Genomic DNA, 27,858 nt, shown 5'->3' on the forward strand with positions numbered 1-27,858 from the left:
CTAGGCCGGCACGGAATCCTACCACCATCCCTACACGTTACCCTACGCCGTACCCTAATCCTAACCCGTGCGTCAGCATGTACCCTGACCCTAACACGTTTCCGTACCTTCACCTGTGCCCTAAGCCTTGCCGTTCCCTAACCCTAACGCTAGCCCGGAATGGAAACCTACCACCAACCCTACACATTACCATACGCCGTACCCTAATCCTAACCCGTGCGTCAGCATGTACCCTGACACTAACACGTTTCTGTACCCTCACCGGTGCCCTAAACCTTACCGTTCCCTAACCCTAAACCTAGCCCGGAACAGAAACCTACCATCAACCCTACACCTTACCCTACACCGTACCCTAATCCTAATCCGTTCGCTGACACTGACCCGTGCGTCAGCAAGTTCCCTGACCCTAACACGTTTCCGTACCCTCACCTCTGTCCTAAACCTTGCCGTTCCCTAACCCTAACCCTAGCGCGGAATGGAAACCTACCACAAACCTAACACCTTACCCTACGCCGTACCCAAATCCTAATCCGTATGCTTACACGGAGACGTGCGTCAGCACGTACGCTGACCCTAACACGTTTCCGTACACTCACCTGTGCCCTAAACCTTGCCGTTCCCTAACCCTAACCCTAGCCAGGAACGGAAAACTACCACCATCCCTACACCTTACCCTGCGCCGTACCCTAATCCTAATCTGTACGCTGACAATGACCCATGCGTCAGCACATACCCTGAACCTAACACGTTTCCGTACCCTCACCTGTGCCCTAAACCTTGCAATTCCCTAAGCCTAACTCTAGGCCGGCACGGAATCCTACCAGCAACCCTACACGTTACCCTACTCTGTACCCTAATCCTAACCCGTGCGTCAGCATGTACCCTGACCCTAACACGTTTCCGTACCCACACCTGTGTCCTAAACCTTGCCGTTCCCTAACCCTAACCCTAGCCCAAACGGAAACCTACCACCAACCCTACACCTTAACCTACGGCGTACCCTAATCCTAATAAGTATGCTGACACTGACCTGTGCGTCAGCAAGTACCCTGACCCTAACACGTTTCCGTATCCTCACCTGTGCCCTAAACCTTGCAGTTCCCTAACCCTAACCCTGGTCGGAATGGAAACCTACAACCAACCCTACACTTTACCCTACGCCGTACCCTAATCCTAACCCGTCCTCAGCATGTACCCTGACCCTAACACGTTTCCATACCCTCACCTGTGTCCTAAACCTTGCCGTTCCCTAACCCTAACCCTAGCGCGGAATGCAAACATACAACAAAACCTACACCTTACCCTACACTGTACCCTAATCCTAATCCGTACGCTGACACTGACCCGTGCGTCAGCAAGTACCCTGACCCTAACACGTTTCCGTACCCTCACCTGTGTCCTAAACCTTGCCGTTCCCTAACCCTAACCCTAGTGCGGAATAGAAACCTACCACAAAACCTACACCTTACCCTACACCATACCCTAATCCTAATCCGTACGTTGACACTGACCCGTGCGTCAGCACATACCCTGACCCTAACATGTTTCCGTACACTCACCTGTGCCCTAAACCTTGCCGTTCCCTAAGCCTAACCCTAGCCCAGAACGGAAACCTACCACCAACCCTACACCTTACCCTACGCCGTACCCTAATCCTAACCCGTGAGTCAGCATGTACCCTGACCCTAACACGTTTCTGTACCCTCATCTGTGCCCTAAACCTTGCAGTTCCCTAACCCTAACCCTAGCCAGGAATGGAAACCTACCACCAACCCTACACCTTGCCCTACGCCGTACCCTAATCCTAAACTTATGCTGACACAGACCCGTGTGTCAGCACGTACCCTGACCCTAACATGTTTCCGTACACTCACCTGTGCCCTAAACCTTGCCGTTCCCTAAGCCTAACCCTAGCCCGGAACGGAAACCTGCCACCATCCCTACACCTTACCCTACACCGTACCCTAATCCTAATCTGTACGCTGACAATGACCCATGCGTCCGCACATACCCTGAACCTAACACGTTTCCGTACCCTCACCTGTGCCCTAAACTTTGCCATCCCCTATGCCTAACCCTAGGCCGGCACGGAATCCTACCACCAACCCTACACGTTACCTACTCTGTACCCTAATCCTAACCCGTGCGTCAGCATGTACCCTGACCCTAACACGTTTCCTTACACTCACCTGTGCTCTAAACCTTGCCGTTCCCTAACCCTAACCCTAGCCCGGAACGGAAACCTACCACCATCCCTACACCTTCCCCTACACCGTACCCTAATCCTTATCTGTACGCTGACAATGACCCGTGCGTCAGCACATACCCTGACCCTAACACGTTTCCGTACCCTCACCTGTGCCCTAAACCTTGCCATTCCCTAAGCCTAACCCTAGGCCGGCACGGAATCCTACCACCAACCCTACTCGTTACCCTACGCCGTATCCTAATCCTAATCTGTACGCAGACAATGACCCGTGCGTCAGCACATACCCTGACCCTAACACGTTTCTGTCCCCTAACCTGTGCCTTAAACCTTGCCGTTCCCTAAGCCTAAACCTAGGCCTGCACGGAATCCTACCACCAACCCTACACGTTACCCTACGCCGTACCCTAATCCTAACCTGTGCATCAGCATGTACCTTGACCCTAACACGTTTCCGTACCCTCACCTGTGCCCTAAACCTTGCCATTCCCTAACCCTAAACCTAGCCCTGAATGGAAACCTACCAACAACCCTACACCTTACTCTAGGCTGTACCCTAATCCTAATCCGTACGCTGACACTGACCCTTGCGTCAGCAAGTACCCTGACCCTAACACGTTTCCGTATCCTCACCTGTGTCCTAAACCTTGCCGTTCCCTCACCCTAACCCTAGCGTTGAACGGAAACCTACCACAAAACCTACACCTTACCCTACGCCATACCCTAATCCTAATCCGTACGCTGACACTGACCCGTGCGTCAGCACGTACCCTGACCCTAACATGTTTCCGTACACTCACCTGTGCCCTAAACCTTGCCGTTCCCTAACCCTAACCCTAGCCCGGAACGGAAACCTACCACCATCCCTACACCTTACCCTACACCGTACCCTAATCCTATTCAGTACGCTGACAATGACCCATGTGTCAGCACATACCCTGACCCTAACACGTTTCCGTACCCTCACCTGTGCCCTAAACCTTGCCGTTCCCTAAGCCTAACCCTAGGCCGGCACGGAATTCTACCACGAAACCTACACGTTACCCTACGCCGTACCCTAATCCTAACACGTGCGTCAGCATGTACCCTGACCCTAACACGTTTCCATACCCTCACCTGTGCCCTAAACCTTGCCATTCCCTAACCATAACCCTAGGCCGGCACGGAATTCTACCACCAAACCTACACGTTACCCTACTCCGTACCCTAATCCTAACCCGTGCGTCCTCACATACCCTGACCCTAACACGTTTCCGTACCCTCACCTGTGCCCTAAACCTTGCCGTTCCCTAAGCCTAACCCTAGGCCGGCACGGAATCCTACCACCAACCCTACACGTTACCCTACGCCGTACCCTAATCCTAACCCGTGCATCAGCATGTACCCTGACCCTCTCACGTTTCCATACCCTCACCTGTGCCCTAAACCTTGCCATTCCCTAACCCTAACCCGGAACGGAAACCTACCACCATCACTACACCTTACCCTAATCCTAATCTGTACACTGACAATGACCCATGTGTCAGCACATACCCTGAACCTAACACGTTTCCGTACCCTCACCTGTGCCCTAAACCTTGCCGTTCCATAAGCCTAACCCTAGGCCGGCACGGAATTCTACCACCAAACCTACACGTTACCCTACGCCGTACCCTAATCCTAACACGTGCGTCAGCATGTACCCTGACCCTAACACGTTTCCATACCCTCACCTGTGCCCTAAACCTTGCCATTCCCTAACCCTAAACCTAGCCCGGAACAGAAACCTACCATCAACCCTACACCTTACCCTACACCGTACCCTAATCCTAATCCGTTCGCTGACACTGACCCGTGCGTCAGCAAGTTCCCTGACCCTAACACGTTTCCGTACCCTCACCTCTGTCCTAAACCTTGCCGTTCCCTAACCCTAACCCTAGCGCGGAATGGAAACCTACCACAAACCTAACACCTTACCCTACGCCGTACCCAAATCCTAATCCGTATGCTTACACGGAGACGTGCGTCAGCACGTACGCTGACCCTAACATGTTTCCGTACACTCACCTGTGCCCTAAACCTTGCCGTTCCCTAACCCTAACCCTAGCCAGGAACGGAAAACTACCACCATCCCTACACCTTACCCTGCGCCGTACCCTAATCCTAATCTGTACGCTGACAATGACCCATGCGTCAGCACATACCCTGAACCTAACACGTTTCCGTACCCTCACCTGTGCCCTAAACCTTGCAATTCCCTAAGCCTAACTCTAGGCCGGCACGGAATCCTACCAGCAACCCTACACGTTACCCTACTCTGTACCCTAATCCTAACCCGTGCGTCAGCATGTACCCTGACCCTAACACGTTTCCGTACCCACACCTGTGTCCTAAACCTTGCCGTTCCCTAACCCTAACCCTAGCCCAAACGGAAACCTACCACCAACCCTACACCTTAACCTACGGCGTACCCTAATCCTAATAAGTATGCTGACACTGACCTGTGCGTCAGCAAGTACCCTGACCCTAACACGTTTCCGTATCCTCACCTGTGCCCTAAACCTTGCAGTTCCCTAACCCTAACCCTGGTCGGAATGGAAACCTACAACCAACCCTACACTTTACCCTACGCCGTACCCTAATCCTAACCCGTCCTCAGCATGTACCCTGACCCTAACACGTTTCCATACCCTCACCTGTGTCCTAAACCTTGCCGTTCCCTAACCCTAACCCTAGCGCGGAATGCAAACATACAACAAAACCTACACCTTACCCTACACTGTACCCTAATCCTAATCCGTACGCTGACACTGACCCGTGCGTCAGCAAGTACCCTGACCCTAACACGTTTCCGTACCCTCACCTGTGTCCTAAACCTTGCCGTTCCCTAACCCTAACCCTAGTGCGGAATAGAAACCTACCACAAAACCTACACCTTACCCTACACCATACCCTAATCCTAATCCGTACGTTGACACTGACCCGTGCGTCAGCACATACCCTGACCCTAACATGTTTCCGTACACTCACCTGTGCCCTAAACCTTGCCGTTCCCTAAGCCTAACCCTAGCCCAGAACGGAAACCTACCACCAACCCTACACCTTACCCTACGCCGTACCCTAATCCTAACCCGTGAGTCAGCATGTACCCTGACCCTAACACGTTTCTGTACCCTCATCTGTGCCCTAAACCTTGCAGTTCCCTAACCCTAACCCTAGCCAGGAATGGAAACCTACCACCAACCCTACACCTTGCCCTACGCCGTACCCTAATCCTAAACTTATGCTGACACAGACCCGTGTGTCAGCACGTACCCTGACCCTAACATGTTTCCGTACACTCACCTGTGCCCTAAACCTTGCCGTTCCCTAAGCCTAACCCTAGCCCGGAACGGAAACCTGCCACCATCCCTACACCTTACCCTACACCGTACCCTAATCCTAATCTGTACGCTGACAATGACCCATGCGTCCGCACATACCCTGAACCTAACACGTTTCCGTACCCTCACCTGTGCCCTAAACTTTGCCATCCCCTATGCCTAACCCTAGGCCGGCACGGAATCCTACCACCAACCCTACACGTTACCTACTCTGTACCCTAATCCTAACCCGTGCGTCAGCATGTACCCTGACCCTAACACGTTTCCTTACACTCACCTGTGCTCTAAACCTTGCCGTTCCCTAACCCTAACCCTAGCCCGGAACGGAAACCTACCACCATCCCTACACCTTCCCCTACGCCGTACCCTAATCCTTATCTGTACGCTGACAATGACCCGTGCGTCAGCACATACCCTGACCCTAACACGTTTCCGTACCCTCACCTGTGCCCTAAACCTTGCCATTCCCTAAGCCTAACCCTAGGCCGGCACGGAATCCTACCACCAACCCTACTCGTTACCCTACGCCGTATCCTAATCCTAATCTGTACGCAGACAATGACCCGTGCGTCAGCACATACCCTGACCCTAACACGTTTCTGTCCCCTAACCTGTGCCTTAAACCTTGCCGTTCCCTAAGCCTAAACCTAGGCCTGCACGGAATCCTACCACCAACCCTACACGTTACCCTACGCCGTACCCTAATCCTAACCTGTGCATCAGCATGTACCTTGACCCTAACACGTTTCCGTACCCTCACCTGTGCCCTAAACCTTGCCATTCCCTAACCCTAAACCTAGCCCTGAATGGAAACCTACCAACAACCCTACACCTTACTCTAGGCTGTACCCTAATCCTAATCCGTACGCTGACACTGACCCTTGCGTCAGCAAGTACCCTGACCCTAACACGTTTCCGTATCCTCACCTGTGTCCTAAACCTTGCCGTTCCCTCACCCTAACCCTAGCGTTGAACGGAAACCTACCACAAAACCTACACCTTACCCTACGCCATACCCTAATCCTAATCCGTACGCTGACACTGACCCGTGCGTCAGCACGTACCCTGACCCTAACATGTTTCCGTACACTCACCTGTGCCCTAAACCTTGCCGTTCCCTAACCCTAACCCTAGCCCGGAACGGAAACCTACCACCATCCCTACACCTTACCCTACACCGTACCCTAATCCTATTCAGTACGCTGACAATGACCCATGTGTCAGCACATACCCTGACCCTAACACGTTTCCGTACCCTCACCTGTGCCCTAAACCTTGCCGTTCCCTAAGCCTAACCCTAGGCCGGCACGGAATTCTACCACGAAACCTACACGTTACCCTACGCCGTACCCTAATCCTAACACGTGCGTCAGCATGTACCCTGACCCTAACACGTTTCCATACCCTCACCTGTGCCCTAAACCTTGCCATTCCCTAACCATAACCCTAGGCCGGCACGGAATTCTACCACCAAACCTACACGTTACCCTACTCCGTACCCTAATCCTAACCCGTGCGTCCTCACATACCCTGACCCTAACACGTTTCCGTACCCTCACCTGTGCCCTAAACATTGCCGTTCCCTAAGCCTAACCCTAGGCCGGCACGGAATCCTACCACCAACCCTACACGTTACCCTACGCCGTACCCTAATCCTAACCCGTGCATCAGCATGTACCCTGACCCTCTCACGTTTCCATACCCTCACCTGTGCCCTAAACCTTGCCATTCCCTAACCCTAACCCGGAACGGAAACCTACCACCATCACTACACCTTACCCTAATCCTAATCTGTACACTGACAATGACCCATGTGTCAGCACATACCCTGAACCTAACACGTTTCCGTACCCTCACCTGTGCCCTAAACCTTGCCGTTCCATAAGCCTAACCCTAGGCCGGCACGGAATTCTACCACCAAACCTACACGTTACCCTACGCCGTACCCTAATCCTAACACGTGCGTCAGCATGTACCCTGACCCTAACACGTTTCCATACCCTCACCTGTGCCCTAAACCTTGCCATTCCCTAACCCTAACCCTAGCCCGGAACGGAAACCTACCACCATCCCTACACCTTACCCTACACCGTACCCTAATCCTAATCTGTACGCTGACAATGACCCATGTGTCAGCACATACCCTGACCCTAACACGTTTCCGTACCCTCACCTGTGCCCTAAAACTTGCCGTTCCCTAAGCCTAACCCTAGGCCGGCACGGAATTCTACCACCAATCCTACACGTTACCCTACTCCGTACCCTAATCCTAACCCGTGCGTTACCACATACCCTGACCCTAACACGTTTCCGTACCCTCACCTGTGCCCTAAACCATGCCGTTCCCTAAGCCTAACCCTAGGCTGGCACGGAATCCTACCACCAACCCTACACGTTACCCTAAACCGTACCCTAATCCAAACCCGTGCGTCAGCATGTACCCTGACCCTAACACGTTTCCGTACCCTCACCCGTGCCCTAAACCTTGCAGTTCCCTAACCCTAACCCTAGCCCGGAATGGAAACCTACCACCAACCCTACACCTTACCCTACGCCGTACCCTAATCCTAATCCGTACGCTGACACTGACCCGTGCGTCAGCACGTACCCTGACCCTAACATGTTTCCGTACACTCACCTGTGCCCAAGACCTTGCCGTTCCCTAACCCTAACCCTAGACTGGAACGGAAATCCCTACACCTTATCCTACGCCGTACCCTAATCATAATATGTACGCAGACAATTACCCGTGCGTCAGCACATACCCTGACCCTAACACGTTTCAGTACCCTCACCTGTGCCATAAACCTTGCCGTTCCCTAAGCCTAACCCTAGGCCGGCACGGAATCCTACCACCAACCCTACACGTTACCCTATGCCGTACCCTACTCCTAACCCGTGCGTCAGCATGTACCCTGACCCTAACACGTTTCCGTACCCTCACCTGTGTCCTAAAACTTGCCGTTCCCTAAACCTAACCCTAGCGTTGAATGGAAACCTACCACAAAACCTACACCTTACCCTACGCCATACCCTAATCCTAATCCGTACGCTGACACTGACCCGTGCGTCAGCACGTACCCTGACCCTAAAATGTTTCCGTACACTCACCTGTGCCCTAAACCTTGCCGTTCCCTAACCCTAACCCTAGCCCGGAACGGAAACCTACCACCATCCATACACCTTACCCTACACCGTACCCTAATCCTAATCTGTACGCTGACAATGACCCATGTGTCAGCACATACCCTGACCCTAACACGTTTCCATACCCTCACCTGTGCCCTAAACCTTGCCGTTCCCTAAGCCTAACCCTAGGCCGGCACGGACTTCTACCACCAAACCTACACGTTACCCTACGCCGTACCCTAATCCTAACCCGTGCGTCAGCATGTACCCTGACCCTAACACGTTTCCATACCCTCACCTGTGCCCTAAACCTTGCCATTCCCTAACCCTAACCCGGAACGGAAACCTACCACCATCCCTACACCTTACCCTACACCGTACCCTAATCCTAATCTGTACGCTGACAATGACCCATGTGTCAGCACATACCCTGACCCTAACACGTTTCCGTACCCTCACCTGTGCCCTAAACCTTGCCGTTGCCTAAGCCTAACCCTAGGCCGGCACGAAATTCTACCACCAAACCTACACGTTACCCTACTCCGTACCCTAATCCTAACCCGTGCGTCCTCACATACCCTAACCCTAACACGTTTCCGTACCCTCACCTGTGCCCTAAACCTTGCCATTCCCTAACCCTAACCCGGAACGGAAACCTACCACCATCACTACACATTACCCTACACCGTACCCTAATCCTAATCTGTACACTGACAATGACCCATGTGTCAGCACATACCCTGACCCTAACACGTTTCCGTGCCCTCACCTGTGCCCTAAACCTTGCCGTTCCCTAAGCCTAACCCTAGGCCCGCACGGAATTCTACCACCAAACCTACACGTTACCCTACTCCGTACCCTAATCCTAACCCGTGCGTCAGCATGTACCCTGACCCTAACACGTTTCCGTACCCTCACCTGTGCCCTAAACCTTGCCGTTCCCTAACCCTAACCCTAGCGTGGAATGGAAACCTACCACAATACCTACACCTTACCCTACGCCATACACTAATCCTAATCCGTACGCTGACACTGACCAGTGCCTAAGCCTAAGCCTAGCCCGGAACGGAAAACTACCACTAACCCTACACCTTACCATATGCTGTACCCTAATCCTAATCCGTACGCTGACACTGACCCCTGCGTCAGCAAGTACCCTGACCCTAACACGTTTCCTTACACTCACCTGTGCTCTAAACCTTGCCGTTCCCTAACACTAACCCTAGCCCGGAACGGAAACCTACCACCATCCCTACACCTTACCCTACGCCGTACCCTAATCCTTATCTGTACGCTGACAATGACCCGTGCGTCAGCACATACCCTGACCCTAACACGTTTCCGTACCCTCACCTGTGCCCTAAACCTTGCCGTTCCCTAAGCCTAACCCTAGGCCGGCACGGAATCCTACCACCAACCCTACTCGTTACCCTACGCCGTATCCTAATCCTAACCCGTGCGTCAGCATGTACCCTGACCCTAACACGTTTCCGTACCCTCACCTGTGCCCTAAACTTTGCAGTTCCCTAACCCTAAACCTAGCCCAGAATGGAAACCTACCACCAACCCTACACCTTACCCTACGCCGTACCCTAATCCTAATCCAGACGCTGACACTGACGCGTGCGTCAGCACGTACCCTGACCCTAACACGTTTCCGTACACTCACCTGTGCCCTAAACCTTGCCGTTCCCTAACCCTAACCCTAACCCTGAACGGAAACCTACCACCATCCCTACACCTTACCCTACGCCATACCCTAATCCTAATCTGTACGCAGACAATGACCCGTGCGTCAGCACATACCCTGACCCTAACACGTTTCTGTCCCCTAACCTGTGCCCTAAACCTTGCCGTTCCCTAAGCCTAAACCTAGGCCTGCACGGAATCCTACCACCAACCCTACACGTTACCCTACGCCGTACCCTAATCCTAACCTGTGCATCAGCATGTACCTTGACCCTAACACGTTTCCGTACCCTCACCTGTGCCCTAAACCTTGCCATTCCCTAACCCTAACCCTAGCCCTGAATGGAAACCTACCACCAACCCTAAACCTTACTCTAGGCCGTACCCTAATCCTAATCCGTACGCTGACACTGACCCTTGCGTCAGCAAGTACCCTGACCCTAACACGTTTCCGTATCCTCACCTGTGCCCTAAACCTTGCAGTTCCCTAACCCTAACCCTGGTCGGAATGGAAACCTACAACCAACCCTACACTTTACCCTACGCCGTACCCTAATCCTAACCCGTCCTCAGCATGTACCCTGACCCTAACACGTTTCCATACCCTCACCTGTGTCCTAAACCTTGCCGTTCCCTAACCCTAACCCTAGCGCGGAATGCAAACCTACCACAAAACCTACACCTTACCCTACGCCGTACCCTAATCCTAATCCGTACGCTGACACTGACCCGTGCGTCAGCAAGTACCCTGACCCTAACACGTTTCCGTACCCTCACCTGTGCCCTAAACCATGCCGTTCCCTAAGCCTAACCCTAGGCTGGCACGGAATCCTACCACCAACCCTACACGTTACCCTAAACCGTACCCTAATCCAAACCCGTGCGTCAGCATGTACCCTGACCCTAACACGTTTCTGTACCCTCACCCGTGCCCTAAACCTTGCAGTTCCCTAACCCTAACCCTAGCCCGGAATGGAAACCTACCACCAACCCTACATCTTACCCTACGCCGTACCCTAATCCTAATCCATACGCTGACACTGACCCGTGCGTCAGCACGTACCCTGACCCTAACATGTTTCCGTACACTCACCTGTGCCCAAGACCTTGCCGTTCCCTAACCCTAACCCTAGACTGGAACGGAAATCCCTACACCTTATCCTACGCCGTACCCTAATCATAATATGTACGCAGACAATGACCCGTGCGTCAGCACATACCCTGACCCTAACACGTTTCAGTACCCTCACCTGTGCCCTAAACCTTGCCGTTCCCTAAGCCTAACCCTAGGCCGGCACGGAATCCTACCACCAACCCTACACGTTACCCTATGCCGTACCCTACTCCTAACCCGTGCGTCAGCATGTACCCTGACCCTAACACGTTTCCATACCCTCACCTGTGTCCTAAACCTTGCCGTTCCCTAACCCTAACCCTAGCGCGGAATGGAATCCTACAACAAAACCTACACCTTACCCTACGCCGTACCCTAATCCTAATCCGTATGCTGACACTAACCCGTGCGTCAGCAAGTACCCTGACCCTAACACGTTTCCGTACCCTCACCTGTGTCCTAAACCTTGCCGTTCCCTAACCCTAACCCTAGTGCGGAATAGAAACCTACCACAAAACCTACACCTTACCCTACGCCATACCCTAATCCTAATCCGTACGTTGACACTGACCCGTGCGTCAGCACATACCCTGACCCTAACATGTTTCCGTACACTCACCTGTGCCCTAAACCTTGCCGTTCCCTAAGCCTAACCCTAGCCCAGAACGGAAACCTACCACCAACCCTACACCTTACCCTACGCCATACCCTAATCCTAACCCATGCGTCAGCATGTACCCTGACCCTAACACGTTTCTGTACCCTCATCTGTGCCCTAAACCTTGCAGTTCCCTAACCCTAACCCTAGCCAGGAATGGAAACCTACCACCAACCCTACACCTTGCCCTACGCCGTACCCTAATCCTAAACTTATGCTGACACAGACCCGTGTGTCAGCACGTACCCTGACCCTAACATGTTTCCGTACACTCACCTGTGCCCTAAACCTTGCCGTTCCCTAAGCCTAACCCTAGCCCAGAACGGAAACCTACCACCATCCCTACACCTTACCCTACGCCGTACCCTAATCCTAATCTATACACTGACAATGACCCATGCGTCAGCACATACCCTGAACCTAACACGTTTCCGTACCCTCACCTGTGCCCTAAACCTTGCCATTCCCTATGCCTAACCCTAGGCCGGCACGGAATCCTACCACCAACCCTACACGTTACCCTACTCTGTACCCTAATCCTAACCCGTGCGTCATCATGTACCCTGACCCTAACACATTTACTTACACTCACCTGTGCTCTAAACCTTGCCGTTCCCTAACCCTAACCCTAGCCCGGAACGGAAACCTACCACCATCCCTACACATTACCCTACGCCGTACCCTAATCCTTATCTGTACGCTGACAATGACCCGTGCGTCAGCACATACCCTGACCCTAACACGTTTCCGTACCCTCACCTGTGCCCTAAACCTTGCCGTTCCCTAAGCCTAACCCTAGGCCAGCACGGAATCCTACCACCAACCCTACTCGTTACCCTACGCCGTATCCTAATCCTAACCCGTGCGTCAGCATGTACCCTGACCCTAACACATTTCCGTACCCTCACCTGTGCACTAAACCTTGCAGTTCCCTAACCCTAAACCTAGCCCAGAATGGAAACCTACCACCAACCCTACACCTTACCCTACGCCGTACCCTAATCCTAATCCAGACGCTGACACTGACGCGTGCGTCAGCACGTACCCTGACCCTAACACGTTTCCGTACACTCACCTGTGCCCTAAACCTTGCCGTTCCCTAACCCTAACCCTAACCCTGAACGGAAACCTACCACCATCCCTACACCTTACCCTACGCCGTACCCTAATCCTAATCTGTACGCAGACAGTGACCCGTGCGTCAGCACATAACCTGACCCTAACACGTTTCTGTCCCCTAACCTGTGCCCTAAACCTTGCCGTTCCCTAAGCCTAAACCTAGGCCTGCACGGAATCCTACCACCAACCCTACACGTTACCCTACGCCGTACCCTAATCCTAACCTGTGCATCAGCATGTACCTTGACCCTAACACGTTTCCGTACCCTCACCTGTGCCCTAAACCTTGCCATTCCCTAACCCTAACCCTAGCCCTGAATGGAAAACTACCACCAACCCTACACCTTACTCTAGGCCGTACCCTAATCCTAATCCGTACGCTGACACTGACCCTTGCGTCAGCAAGTACCCTGACCCTAACACGTTTCCGTATCCTCACCTGTGTCCTAAACCTTGCCGTTCCCTCACCCTAACCCTAGCGTTGAATGGAAACCTACCACAAAACCTACACCTTACCCTACGCCGTACCCAAATCCTAATCCGTACGCTTACACGGAGACGTGCGTCAGCACGTACGCTGACCCTAACACGTTTCCGTACACTCACCTGTGCCCTAAACCTTGCCGTTCCCTAACCCTAACCCTAGCCAGGAACGGAAAACTACCACCATCCCTACACCTTACCCTGCGCCGTACCCTAATCCTAATCTGTACGCTGACAATGACCCATGCGTCAGCACATACCCTGAACCTAACACGTTTCCGTACCCTCACCTGTGCCCTAAACCTTGCCATTCCCTCAGCCTAACCCTAGGCCGGCACGGAATCCTACCACCAAACCTACACGTTGCCCTACTCTGTACCCTAATCCTAACCCGTGCGTCAGCATGTACCCTGACCCTAACACGTTTCCGTATCCTCACCTGTGTCCTAAACCTTGCCGTTCCCTCACCCTAACCCTAGCGTTGAATGGAAACCTACCACAAAACCTACACCTTACCCTACGCCATACCCTAATCCTAATCCGTACGCTGACACTGACCCGTGCGTCAGCACGTACCCTGACCCTAACATGTTTCCGTACACTCACCTGTGCCCTAAACCTTGCCGTTCCCTAACCCTAACCCTAGCCCGGAATGGAAACCTACCACCATCCCTACACCTTACCCTACATCGTACCCTAATCCTATTCAGTACGCTGACAATGACCCATGTGTCAGCACATACCCTGACCCTAACACGTTTCCGTACCCTCACCTGTGTCCTAAACCATGCCGTTCCCTAAGCCTAACCCTAGGCCGGCACGGAATTCTACCACCAAACCTACACGTTACCCTACGCCGTACCCTAATCCTAACACGTGCGTCAGCATGTACCCTGACCCTAACACGTTTCCATACCCTCACCTGTGCCCTAAACCTTGCCATTCCCTAACCCTAACCCTAGCCCGGAACGGAAACCTACCACCATCCCTACACCTTACCCTACACCGTACCCTAATCCTAATCTGTACACTGACAATGACCCATGTGTCAGCACATACCCTGACCCTAACACGTTTCCGTACCCTCACCTGTGCCCTAAACCTTGCCGTTCCCTAAGCCTAAACCTAGGCCGGCACGAAATTCTACCACCAAACCTACACGTTACCCTACTCCGTACCCTAATCCTAACCCGTGCGTCCTCACATACCCTGACCCTAACACGTTTCCGTACCCTCACCTGTGCCCTAAACCTTGCCGTTCCCTAAGCCTAACCCTAGGCCGGCACGGAATCCTACCACCAACCCTACACGTTACCCTACGCCGTACCCTAATCCTAACCCGTGCATCAGCATGTACCCTGACCCTATCACGTTTCCATACCCTCACCTGTGCCCTAAACCTTGCCATTCCCTAACCCTAACCCGGAACGGAAACGTACCACCATCACTACACCTTACCCTACACCGTACCCAAATCCTAATCTGTACACTGACAATGACCCATGTGTCAGCACATACCCTGACCCTAACACGTTTCCGTACCCTCACCTGTGCCCTAAACCTTGCCGTTCCCTAAGCCTAACCCTAGGCCGGCACGGAATTCTACCACCAAACCTACACGTTACCCTACGCCGTACCCTAATCCTAACACGTGTGTCAGCATGTACCCTGACCCTAACACGTTTCCATACCCTCACTTGTGCCCTAAACCTTGCCATTCCCTAACCCTAACCCTAGCCCGGAACGGAAACCTACCACCAAACCTACACGTTTCCCTACTCCGTACCCTAATCCTAACCCGTGCGTTACCACATACCCTGACCCTAACACGTTTCCGTACCCTCACCTGTGCCCTAAACCTTGCCATTCCTTATGCCTAACCCTAGGCCGGCACGGAATCCTACCACCAACCCTACACGTTACCCTACTCTGTACCCTAATCCTAACCCGTGCGTCAGCATGTACCCTGACCCTAACACGTTTCCGTACCCTCACCCGTGCCCTAAACCTTGCAGTTCCCTAACCCTAACCCTAGCCCTGAATGGAAACCTACCACCAACCCTACACCTTACCCTACGCCGTACCCTCATCCTAATCCATACGCTGACACGGACCCGTGCGTCAGCACGTACCCTGACCCTAACATGTTTCCGTACACTCACCTGTGCCCAAGACCTTGCCGTTCCCTAACCCTAACCCTAGACTGGAACGGAAATCCCTACACCTTATGCTACGCCATACCCTAATCATAATATGTACGCAGACAATGACCCGTGCGTCAGCACATACCCTGACCCTAACACGTTTCAGTACCCTCACCTGTGCCCTAAACCTTGCCGTTCCCTTAGCCTAACCCTAGGCCGGCACGGAATCCTACCACCATCCCTACACGTTACCCTACGCCGTACCCTAATCCTAACCCGTGCGTCAGCATGTACCCTGACCCTAACACGTTTCCGTACCTTCACCTGTGCCCTAAGCCTTGCCGTTCCCTAACCCTAACGCTAGCCCGGAACGGAAACCTACCACCAACCCTACACATTACCATACGCCGTACCCTAATCCTAACCCGTGCGTCAGCATGTACCCTGACACTAACACGTTTCTGTACCCTCACCGGTGCCCTAAACCTTACCGTTCCCTAACCCTAAACCTAGCCCGGAACAGAAACCTACCATCAACCCTACACCTTACCCTACACCGTACCCTAATCCTAATCCGTTCGCTGACACTGACCCGTGCGTCAGCAAGTTCCCTGACCCTAACACGTTTCCGTACCCTCACCTCTGTCCTAAACCTTGCCGTTCCCTAACCCTAACCCTAGCGCGGAATGGAAACCTACCACAAAACTAACACCTTACCCTACGCCGTACCCAAATCCTAATCCGTATGCTTACACGGAGACGTGCGTCAGCACGTACGCTGACCCTAACACGTTTCCGTACACTCACCTGTGCCCTAAACCTTGCCGTTCCCTAACCCTAACCCTAGCCAGGAACGGAAAACTACCACCATCCCTACACCTTACCCTGCGCCGTACCCTAATCCTAATCTGTACGCTGACAATGACCCATGCGTCAGCACATACCCTGAACCTAACACGTTTCCGTACCCTCACCTGTGCCCTAAACCTTGCAATTCCCTAAGCCTAACTCTAGGCCGGCACGGAATCCTACCAGCAACCCTACACGTTACCCTACTCTGTACCCTAATCCTAACCCGTGCGTCAGCATGTACCCTGACCCTAACACGTTTCCGTACCCACACCTGTGTCCTAAACCTTGCCGTTCCCTAACCCTAACCCTGGCCCAAACGGAAACCTACCACCAACCCTACACCTTGACCTACGGCGTACCCTAATCCTAATAAGTATGCTGACACTGACCTGTGCGTCAGCAAGTACCCTGACCCTAACACGTTTCCGTATCCTCACCTGTGCCCTAAACCTTGCAGTTCCCTAACCCTAACCCTGGTCGGAATGGAAACCTACAACCAACCCTACACTTTACCCTACGCCGTACCCTAATCCTAACCCGTCCTCAGCATGTACCCTGACCCTAACACGTTTCCATACCCTCACCTGTGTCCTAAACCTTGCCGTTCCCTAACCCTAACCCTAGCGCGGAATGCAAACCTACAACAAAACCTACACCTTACCCTACACTGTACCCTAATCCTAATCCGTACGCTGACACTGACCCATGCGTCAGCAAGTACCCTGACCCTAACACGTTTCCGTACCCTCACCTGTGTCCTAAACCTTGCCGTTCCCTAACCCTAACCCTAGTGCGGAATAGAAACCTACCACAAAACCTACACCTTACCCTACACCATACCCTAATCCTAATCCATACGTTGACACTGACCCGTGCGTCAGCACATACCCTGACCCTAACATGTTTCCGTACACTCACCTGTGCCCTAAACCTTGCAGTTCCCTAACCCTAACCCTAGCCAGGAATGGAAACCTACCACCAACCCTACACCTTGCCCTACGCCGTACCCTAATCCTAAACTTATGCTGACACAGACCCGTGTGTCAGCACGTACCCTGACCCTAAAATGTTTCCGTACACTCACCTGTGCCCTAAACCTTACCGTTCCCTAAGCCTAACCCTAGCCCGGAACGGAAACCTACCACCATCCCTACACCTTACCCTACGCCGTACCCTAATCCTAATCTATACACTGACAATGACCCATGCGTCAGCACATACCCTGAACCTAACACGTTTCCGTACCCTCACCTGTGCCCTAAACCTTGCCATTCCCTATGCCTAACCCTAGGCCGGCACGGAATCCTACCACCAACCCTACACGTTACCCTACTCTGTACCCTAATCCTAACCCGTGCGTCAGCATGTACCCTGACCCTAACACGTTTCCTTACACTCACCTGTGCTCTAAACCTTGCCGTTCCCTAACCCTAACCCTAGTCCGGAACGGAAACCTACCACCATCCCTACACCTTACCCTACGCCGTACCCTAATCCTTATCTGTACGCTGACAATGACCCGTGCGTCAGCACATACCCTGACCCTAACACGTTTCCGTACCCTCACCTGTGCCCTAAACCTTGCCGTTCCCTAAGCCTAACCCTAGGCCGGCACGGAATCCTACCACCAACCCTACTCGTTACCCTACGCCGTATCCTAATCCTAACCCGTGCGTCAGCATGTACCCTGACCCTAACACGTTTCCGTACCCTCACCTGTGCCCTAAACTTTGCAGTTCCCTAACCCTAAACCTAGCCCAGAATGGAAACCTACCACCAACCCTACACCTTACCCTACGCCGTACCCTAATCCTAATCCAGACGCTGACACTGACGCGTGCGTCAGCACGTACCCTGACCCTAACACGTTTCCGTACACTCACCTGTGCCCTAAACCTTGCCGTTCCCTAACCCTAACCCTAACCCTGAACGGAAACCTACCACCATCCCTACACCTTACCCTACGCCGTACCCTAATCCTAATCTGTACGCAGACAATGACCCGTGCGTCAGCACATACCCTGACCCTAACACGTTTCTGTCCCCTAACCTGTGCCCTAAACCTTGCCGTTCCCTAAGCCTAAACCTAGGCCTGCACGGAATCCTACCACCAACCCTACACGTTACCCTACGCCGTACCCTAATCCTAACCTGTGCATCAGCATGTACCTTGACCCTAACACGTTTCCGTACCCTCACCTGTGCCCTAAACCTTGCCATTCCCTAACCCTAACCCTAGCCCTGAATGGAAACCTACCACCAACCCTACACCTTACTCTAGGCCGTACCCTAATCCTAATCCGTACGCTGACACTGACCCTTGCGTCAGCAAGTACCCTGACCCTAACACGTTTCCGTATCCTCACCTGTGTCCTAAACCTTGCCGTTCCCTCACCCTAACCCTAGCGTTGAATGGAAACCTACCACAAAACCTACACCTTACCCTACACCGTACCCAAATCCTAATCCGTACGCTTACACGGAGACGTGCGTCAGCACGTACGCTGACCCTAACACGTTTCCGTACACTCACCTGTGCCCTAAACCTTGCCGTTCCCTAACCCTAACCCTAGCCAGGAACGGAAAACTACCACCATCCCTACACCTTACCCTGCGCCGTACCCTAATCCTAATCTGTACGCTGACAATGACCCATGCGTCAGCACATACCCTGAACCTAACACGTTTCCGTACCCTCACCTGTGCCCTAAACCTTGCCATTCCCTCAGCCTAACCCTAGGCCGGCACGGAATCCTACCACCAACCCTACACGTTACCCTACTCTGTACCCTAATCCTAACCCGTGCGTCAGCATGTACCCTGACCCTAACATGTTTCCGTACCCTCACCTGTGCCCTAAACCTTGCCGTTCCCTAACCCTAACCCTAGCCCGGAACGGAAACCTACCACCATCCCTACACCTTACCCTACACCGTACCCTAATCCTAATCTGTACGCTGACAATGACCCATGTGTCAGCACATACCCTGACCCTAACACGTTTCCGTACCCTCACCTGTGCCCTAAACCTTGCCGTTCCCTAAGCCTAACCCTAGGCCGGCACGGAATTCTACCACCAAACCTACACGTTACCCTACTCCGTACCCTAATCCTAACCCGTGCGTCAGCACATACCCTGACCCTAACACGTTTCCGTACCCTCACCTGTGCCCTAAACCTTGCCGTTCCCTAAGCCTAACCCTAGGCTGGCACGGAATCCTACCACCAAACCTACACGTTACCCTACACCGTACCCTAATCCAAACCCGTGCGTCAGCATGTACCCTGACCCTAACACGTTTCCGTACCCTCACCTGTGCCCTAAACCTTGCAGTTCCCTAACCCTAACCCTAGCCCGGAATGGAAACCTACCACCAACCCTACACCTTACCCTACGCCGTACCCTAATCCTAATCCGTACGCTGACACTAACCCGTGCGTCAGCACGTACCCTGACCCTAACATGTTTCCGTACAGTCACCGGTGCCCAAAACCTTGCCATTCCCTAACCCTAACCCTAGCCCGGAACGGAAATCCCTACACCTTACCCTACGCCGTACCCTAATCATACTATGTACGCAAACAATGACCCGTGCGTCAGCACATACCCTGACCCTAACACGTTTCCGTACCCTCACCTGTGCCCTAAACCTTGCCGTTCCCTTAGCCTAACCCTAGGCCGGCACGGAATCCTACCACCATCCCTACACGTTACCCTACGCCGTACCCTAATCCTAACCCGTGCGTCAGCATGTACCGTGACCCTAACACGTTTCCGTACCTTCACCTGTGCCCTAAGCCTTGCCGTTCCCTAACCCTAACGCTAGCCCGGAACGGAAACCTACCACCAACCCTACACATTACCATACGCCGTACCCTAATCCTAACCCGTGCGTCAGCATGTACCCTGACACTAACACGTTTCTGTACCCTCACCGGTGCCCTAAACCTTACCGTTCCCTAACCCTAAACCTAGCCCGGAACAGAAACCTACCATCAACCCTACACCTTACCCTACACCGTACCCTAATCCTAATCCGTTCGCTGACACTGACCCGTGCGTCAGCAAGTTCCCTGACCCTAACACGTTTCCGTACCCTCACCTCTGTCCTAAACCTTGCCGTTCCCTAACCCTAACCCTAGCGCGGAATGTAAACCTACCACAAAACTAACACCTTACCCTACGCCGTACCCAAATCCTAATCCGTATGCTTACACGGAGACGTGCGTCAGCACGTACGCTGACCCTAACACGTTTCCGTACACTCACCTGTGCCCTAAACCTTGCCGTTCCCTAACCCTAACCCTAGCCAGGAACGGAAAACTACCACCATCCCTACACCTTACCCTGCGCCGTACCCTAATCCTAATCTGTACGCTGACAATGACCCATGCGTCAGCACATACCCTGAACCTAACACGTTTCCGTACCCTCACCTGTGCCCTAAACCTTGCAATTCCCTAAGCCTAACTCTAGGCCGGCACGGAATCCTACCAGCAACCCTACACGTTACCCTACTCTGTACCCTAATCCTAACCCGTGCGTCAGCATGTACCCTGACCCTAACACGTTTCCGTACCCACACCTGTGTCCTAAACCTTGCCGTTCCCTAACCCTAACCCTAGCCCAAACGGAAACCTACCACCAACCCTACACCTTAACCTACGGCGTACCCTAATCCTAATAAGTATGCTGACACTGACCTGTGCGTCAGCAAGTACCCTGACCCTAACACGTTTCCGTATCCTCACCTGTGCCCTAAACCTTGCAGTTCCCTAACCCTAACCCTGGTCGGAATGGAAACTTACAACCAACCCTACACTTTACCCTACGCCGTACCCTAATCCTAACCCGTCCTCAGCATGTACCCTGACCCTAACACGTTTCCATACCCTCACCTGTGTCCTAAACCTTGCCGTTCCCTAACCCTAACCCTAGCGCGGAATGCAAACCTACAACAAAACCTACACCTTACCCTACACTGTACCCTAATCCTAATCCGTACGCTGACACTGACCCGTGCGTCAGCAAGTACCCTGACCCTAACACGTTTCCGTACCCTCAACTGTGTCCTAAACCTTGCCGTTCCCTAACCCTAACCCTAGTGCGGAATAGAAACCTACCACAAAACCTACACCTTACCCTACACCATACCCTAATCCTAATCCGTACGTTGACACTGACCCGTGCGTCAGCACATACCCTTACCCTAACATGTTTCCGTACACTCACCTGTGCCCTAAACCTTGCCGTTCCCTAAGCCTAACCCTAGCCCAGAACGGAAACCTACCACCAACCCTACACCTTACCCTAACCCTAACCCTAATCCTAACCCGTGAGTCAGCATGTACCCTGACCCTAACACGTTTCTGTACCCTCATCTGTGCCCTAAACCTTGCAGTTCCCTAACCCTAACCCTAGCCAGGAATGGAAACCTACCACCAACCCTACACCTTGCCCTACGCCGTACCCTAATCCTAAACTTATGCTGACACAGACCCGTGTGTCAGCACGTACCCTGACCCTAACATGTTTCCGTACACTCACCTGTGCCCTAAACCTTGCCGTTCCCTAAGCCTAACCCTAGCCCGGAACGGAAACCTGCCACCATCCCTACACCTTACCCTACACCGTACCCTAATCCTAATCTGTACGCTGACAATGACCCATGCGTCCGCACATACCCTGAACCTAACACGTTTCCGTACCCTCACCTGTGCCCTAAACTTTGCCATCCCCTATGCCTAACCCTAGGCTGGCACGGAATCCTACCACCAACCCTACACGTTACCCTACTCTGTACCCTAATCCTAACCCGTGCGTCAGCATGTACCCTGACCCTAACACGTTTCCTTACACTCACCTGTGCTCTAAACCTTGCCGTTCCCTAACCCTAACCCTAGCCCGGAACGGAAACCTACCACCATCCCTACACCTTCCCCTACGCCGTACCCTAATCCTTATCTGTACGCTGACAATGACCCGTGCGTCAGCACATACCCTGACCCTAACACGTTTCCGTACCCTCACCTGTGCCCTAAACCTTGCCGTTCCCTAAGCCTAACCCTAGGCCGGCACGGAATTCTACCACCAAACCTACACGTTACCCTACTCCGTACCCTAATCCTAACCCGTGCGTCAGCACATACCCTGACCCTAACACGTTTCCGTACCCTCACCTGTGCCCTAAACCTTGCCGTTCCCTAAGCCTAACCCTAGGCTGGCACGGAATCCTACCACCAAACCTACACGTTACCCTACACCGTACCCTAATCCAAACCCGTGCGTCAGCATGTACCCTGACCCTAACACGTTTCCGTACCCTCACCTGTGCCCTAAACCTTGAAGTTCCCTAACCCTAACCCTAGCCCGGAATGGAAACCTACCACCAACCCTACACCTTACCCTACGCCGTACCCTAATCCTAATCCGTACGCTGACACTAACCCGTGCGTCAGCACGTACCCTGACCCTAACATGTTTCCGTACAGTCACCGGTGCCCAAAACCTTGCCATTCCCTAACCCTAACCCTATCCCGGAACGGAAATCCCTACACCTTACCCTACGCCGTACCCTAATCATACTATGTACGCAAACAATGACCCGTGCGTCAGCACATACCCTGACCCTAACACGTTTCCGTACCCTCACCTGTGCCCTAAACCTTGCCGTTCCCTTAGCCTAACCCTAGGCCGGCACGGAATCCTACCACCATCCCTACACGTTACCCTACGCCGTACCCTAATCCTAACCCGTGCGTCAGCATGTACCCTGACCCTAACACGTTTCCGTACCTTCACCTGTGCCCTAAGCCTTGCCGTTCCCTAACCCTAACGCTAGCCCGGAACGGAAACCTACCACCAACCCTACACATTACCATACGCCGTACCCTAATCCTAACCCGTGTGTCAGCATGTACCCTGACACTAACACGTTTCTGTACCCTCACCGGTGCCCTAAACCTTACCGTTCCCTAACCCTAAACCTAGCCCGGAACAGAAACCTACCATCAACCCTACACCTTACCCTACACCGTACCCTAATCCTAATCCGTTCGCTGACACTGACCCGTGCGTCAGCAAGTTCCCTGACCCTAACACGTTTCCGTACCCTCACCTCTGTCCTAAACCTTGCCGTTCCCTAACCCTAACCCTAGCGCGGAATGGAAACCTACCACAAAACTAACACCTTACCCTACGCCGTACCCAAATCCTAATCCGTATGCTTACACGGAGACGTGCGTCAGCACGTACGCTGACCCTAACACGTTTCCGTACACTCACCTGTGCCCTAAACCTTGCCGTTCCCTAACCCTAACCCTAGCCAGGAACGGAAAACTACCACCATCCCTACACCTTACCCTGCGCCGTACCCTAATCCTAATCTGTACGCTGACAATGACCCATGCGTCAGCACATACCCTGAACCTAACACGTTTCCGTACCCTCACCTGTGCCCTAAACCTTGCAATTCCCTAAGCCTAACTCTAGGCCGGCACGGAATCCTACCAGCAACCCTACACGTTACCCTACTCTGTACCCTAATCCTAACCCGTGCGTCAGCATGTACCCTGACCCTAACACGTTTCCGTACCCACACCTGTGTCCTAAACCTTGCCGTTCCCTAACCCTAACCCTAGCCCAAACGGAAACCTACCACCAACCCTACACCTTAACCTACGGCGTACCCTAATCCTAATAAGTATGCTGACACTGACCTGTGCGTCAGCAAGTACCCTGACCCTAACACGTTTCCGTATCCTCACCTGTGCCCTAAACCTTGCAGTTCCCTAACCCTAACCCTGGTCGGAATGGAAACCTACAACCAACCCTACACTTTACCCTACGCCGTACCCTAATCCTAACCCGTCCTCAGCATGTACCCTGACCCTAACACGTTTCCATACCCTCACCTGTGTCCTAAACCTTGCCGTTCCCTAACCCTAACCCTAGCGCGGAATGCAAACCTACCACAAAACCTACACCTTACCCTACACTGTACCCTAATCCTAATCCGTACGCTGACACTGACCCGTGCGTCAGCAAGTACCCTGACCCTAACACGTTTCCGTACCCTCACCTGTGTCCTAAACCTTGCCGTTCCCTAACCCTAACCCTAGCGCGGAATGCAAACATACAACAAAACCTACACCTTACCCTACACTGTACCCTAATCCTAATCCGTACGCTGACACTGACCCGTGCGTCAGCAAGTACCCTGACCCTAACACGTTTCCGTACCCTCACCTGTGTCCTAAACCTTGCCGTTCCCTAACCCTAACCCTAGCCAGGAATGGAAACCTACCACCAACCCTACACCTTGCCCTACGCCGTACCCTAATCCTAACCCGTGAGTCAGCATGTACCCTGACCCTAACACGTTTCTGTACCCTCATCTGTGCCCTAAACCTTGCAGTTCCCTAACCCTAACCCTAGCCAGGAATGGAAACCTACCACCAACCCTACACCTTGCCCTACGCCGTACCCTAATCCTAAACTTATGCTGACACAGACCCGTGTGTCAGCACGTACCCTGACCCTAACATGTTTCCGTACACTCACCTGTGCCCTAAACCTTGCCGTTCCCTAAGCCTAACCCTAGCCCGGAACGGAAACCTGCCACCATCCCTACACCTTACCCTACACCGTACCCTAATCCTAATCTGTACGCTGACAATGACCCATGCGTCCGCACATACCCTGAACCTAACACGTTTCCGTACCCTCACCTGTGCCCTAAACTTTGCCATCCCCTATGCCTAACCCTAGGCCGGCACGGAATCCTACCACCAACCCTACACGTTACCCTACTCTGTACCCTAATCCTAACCCGTGCGTCAGCATGTACCCTGACCCTAACACGTTTCCTTACACTCACCTGTGCTCTAAACCTTGCCGTTCCCTAACCCTAACCCTAGCCCGGAACGGAAACCTACCACCATCCCTACACCTTCCCCTACGCCGTAGCCTAATCCTTATCTGTACGCTGACAATGACCCGTGCATCAGCACATACCCTGACCCTAACACGTTTCCGTACCCTCACCTGTGCCCTAAACCTTGCCATTCCCTAAGCCTAACCCTAGGCCGGCACGGAATCCTACCACCAACCCTACTCGTTACCCTACGCCGTATCCTAATCCTAATCTGTACGCAGACAATGACCCGTGCGTCAGCACATACCCTGACCCTAACACGTTTCTGTCCCCTAACCTGTGCCTTAAACCTTGCCGTTCCCTAAGCCTAAACCTAGGCCTGCACGGAATCCTACCACCAACCCTACACGTTACCCTACGCCGTACCCTAATCCTAACCTGTGCATCAGCATGTACCTTGACCCTAACACGTTTCCGTACCCTCACCTGTGCCCTAAACCTTGTCATTCCCTAACCCTAAACCTAGCCCTGAATGGAAACCTACCAACAACCCTACACCTTACTCTAGGCTGTACCCTAATCCTAATCCGTACGCTGACACTGACCCTTGCGTCAGCAAGTACCCTGACCCTAACACGTTTCCGTATCCTCACCTGTGTCCTAAACCTTGCCGTTCCCTCACCCTAACCCTAGCGTTGAACGGAAACCTACCACAAAACCTACACCTTACCCTACGCCATACCCTAATCCTAATCCGTACGCTGACACTGACCCGTGCGTCAGCACGTACCCTGACCCTAACATGTTTCCGTACACTCACCTGTGCCCTAAACCTTGCCATTCCCTAACCCTAACCCTAGCCCGGAACGGAAACCTACCACCATCCCTACACCTTACCCTACACCGTACCCTAATCCTATTCAGTACGCTGACAATGACCCATGTGTCAGCACATACCCTGACCCTAACACGTTTCCGTACCCTCACCTGTGCCCTAAACCTTGCCATTCCCTAACCCTAACCCTAGGCCGGCACGGAATTCTACCACCAAACCTACACGTTACCCTACTCCGTACCCTAATCCTAACCCGTGCGTCCTCACATACCCTGACCCTAACACGTTTCCGTACCCTCACCTGTGCCCTAAACCTTGCCGTTCCATAAGCCTAACCCTAGGCCGGCACGGAATTCTACCACCAAACCTACACGTTACCCTACGCCGTACCCTAATCCTAACACGTGCGTCAGCATGTACCCTGACCCTAACACGTTTCCATACCCTCACCTGTGCCCTAAACCTTGCCATTCCCTAACCCTAACCGTAGCCCGGAACGGAAACCTACCACCATCCCTACACCTTACCCTACACCGTACCCTAATCCTAATCTGTACGCTGACAATGACCCATGTGTCAGCACATACCCTGACCCTAACACGTTTCCGTACCCTCACCTGTGCCCTAAAACTTGCCGTTCCCTAAGCCTAACCCTAGGCCGGCACGGAATTCTACCACCAAACCTACACGTTACCCTACTCCGTACCCTAATCCTAACCCGTGCGTTACCACATACCCTGACCCTAACACGTTTCCGTACCCTCACCTGTGCCCTAAACCATGCCATTCCCTAAGCCTAACCCTAGGCTGGCACGGAATCCTACCACCAACCCTACACGTTACCCTAAACCGTACCCTAATCCAAACCCGTGCGTCAGCATGTACCCTGACCCTAACACGTTTCCGTACCCTCACCCGTGCCCTAAACCTTGCAGTTCCCTAACCCTAACCCTAGCCCGGAATGGAAACCTACCACCAACCCTACACCTTACCCTACGCCGTACCCTAATCCTAATCCGTACGCTGACACTGACCCGTGCGTCAGCACGTACCCTGACCCTAACATGTTTCCGTACACTCACCTGTGCCCAAGACCTTGCCGTTCCCTAACCCTAAACCTAGACTGGAACGGAAATCCCTACACCTTATCCTACGCCGTACCCTAATCATAATATGTACGCAGACAATTACCCGTGCGTCAGCACATACCCTGACCCTAACACGTTTCAGTACCCTCACCTGTGCCATAAACCTTGCCGTTCCCTAAACCTAACCCTAGGCCGGCACGGAATCCTACCACCAACCCTACACGTTACCCTATGCCGTACCCTACTCCTAACCCGTGCGTCAGCATGTACCCTGACCCTAACACGTTTCCGTACCCTCACCTG

Source organism: Mesoplodon densirostris, chromosome 4 (assembly GCF_025265405.1).
Source record: "Mesoplodon densirostris isolate mMesDen1 chromosome 4, mMesDen1 primary haplotype, whole genome shotgun sequence".
Taxonomy (NCBI): Eukaryota; Metazoa; Chordata; class Mammalia; order Artiodactyla; family Ziphiidae; genus Mesoplodon; species Mesoplodon densirostris.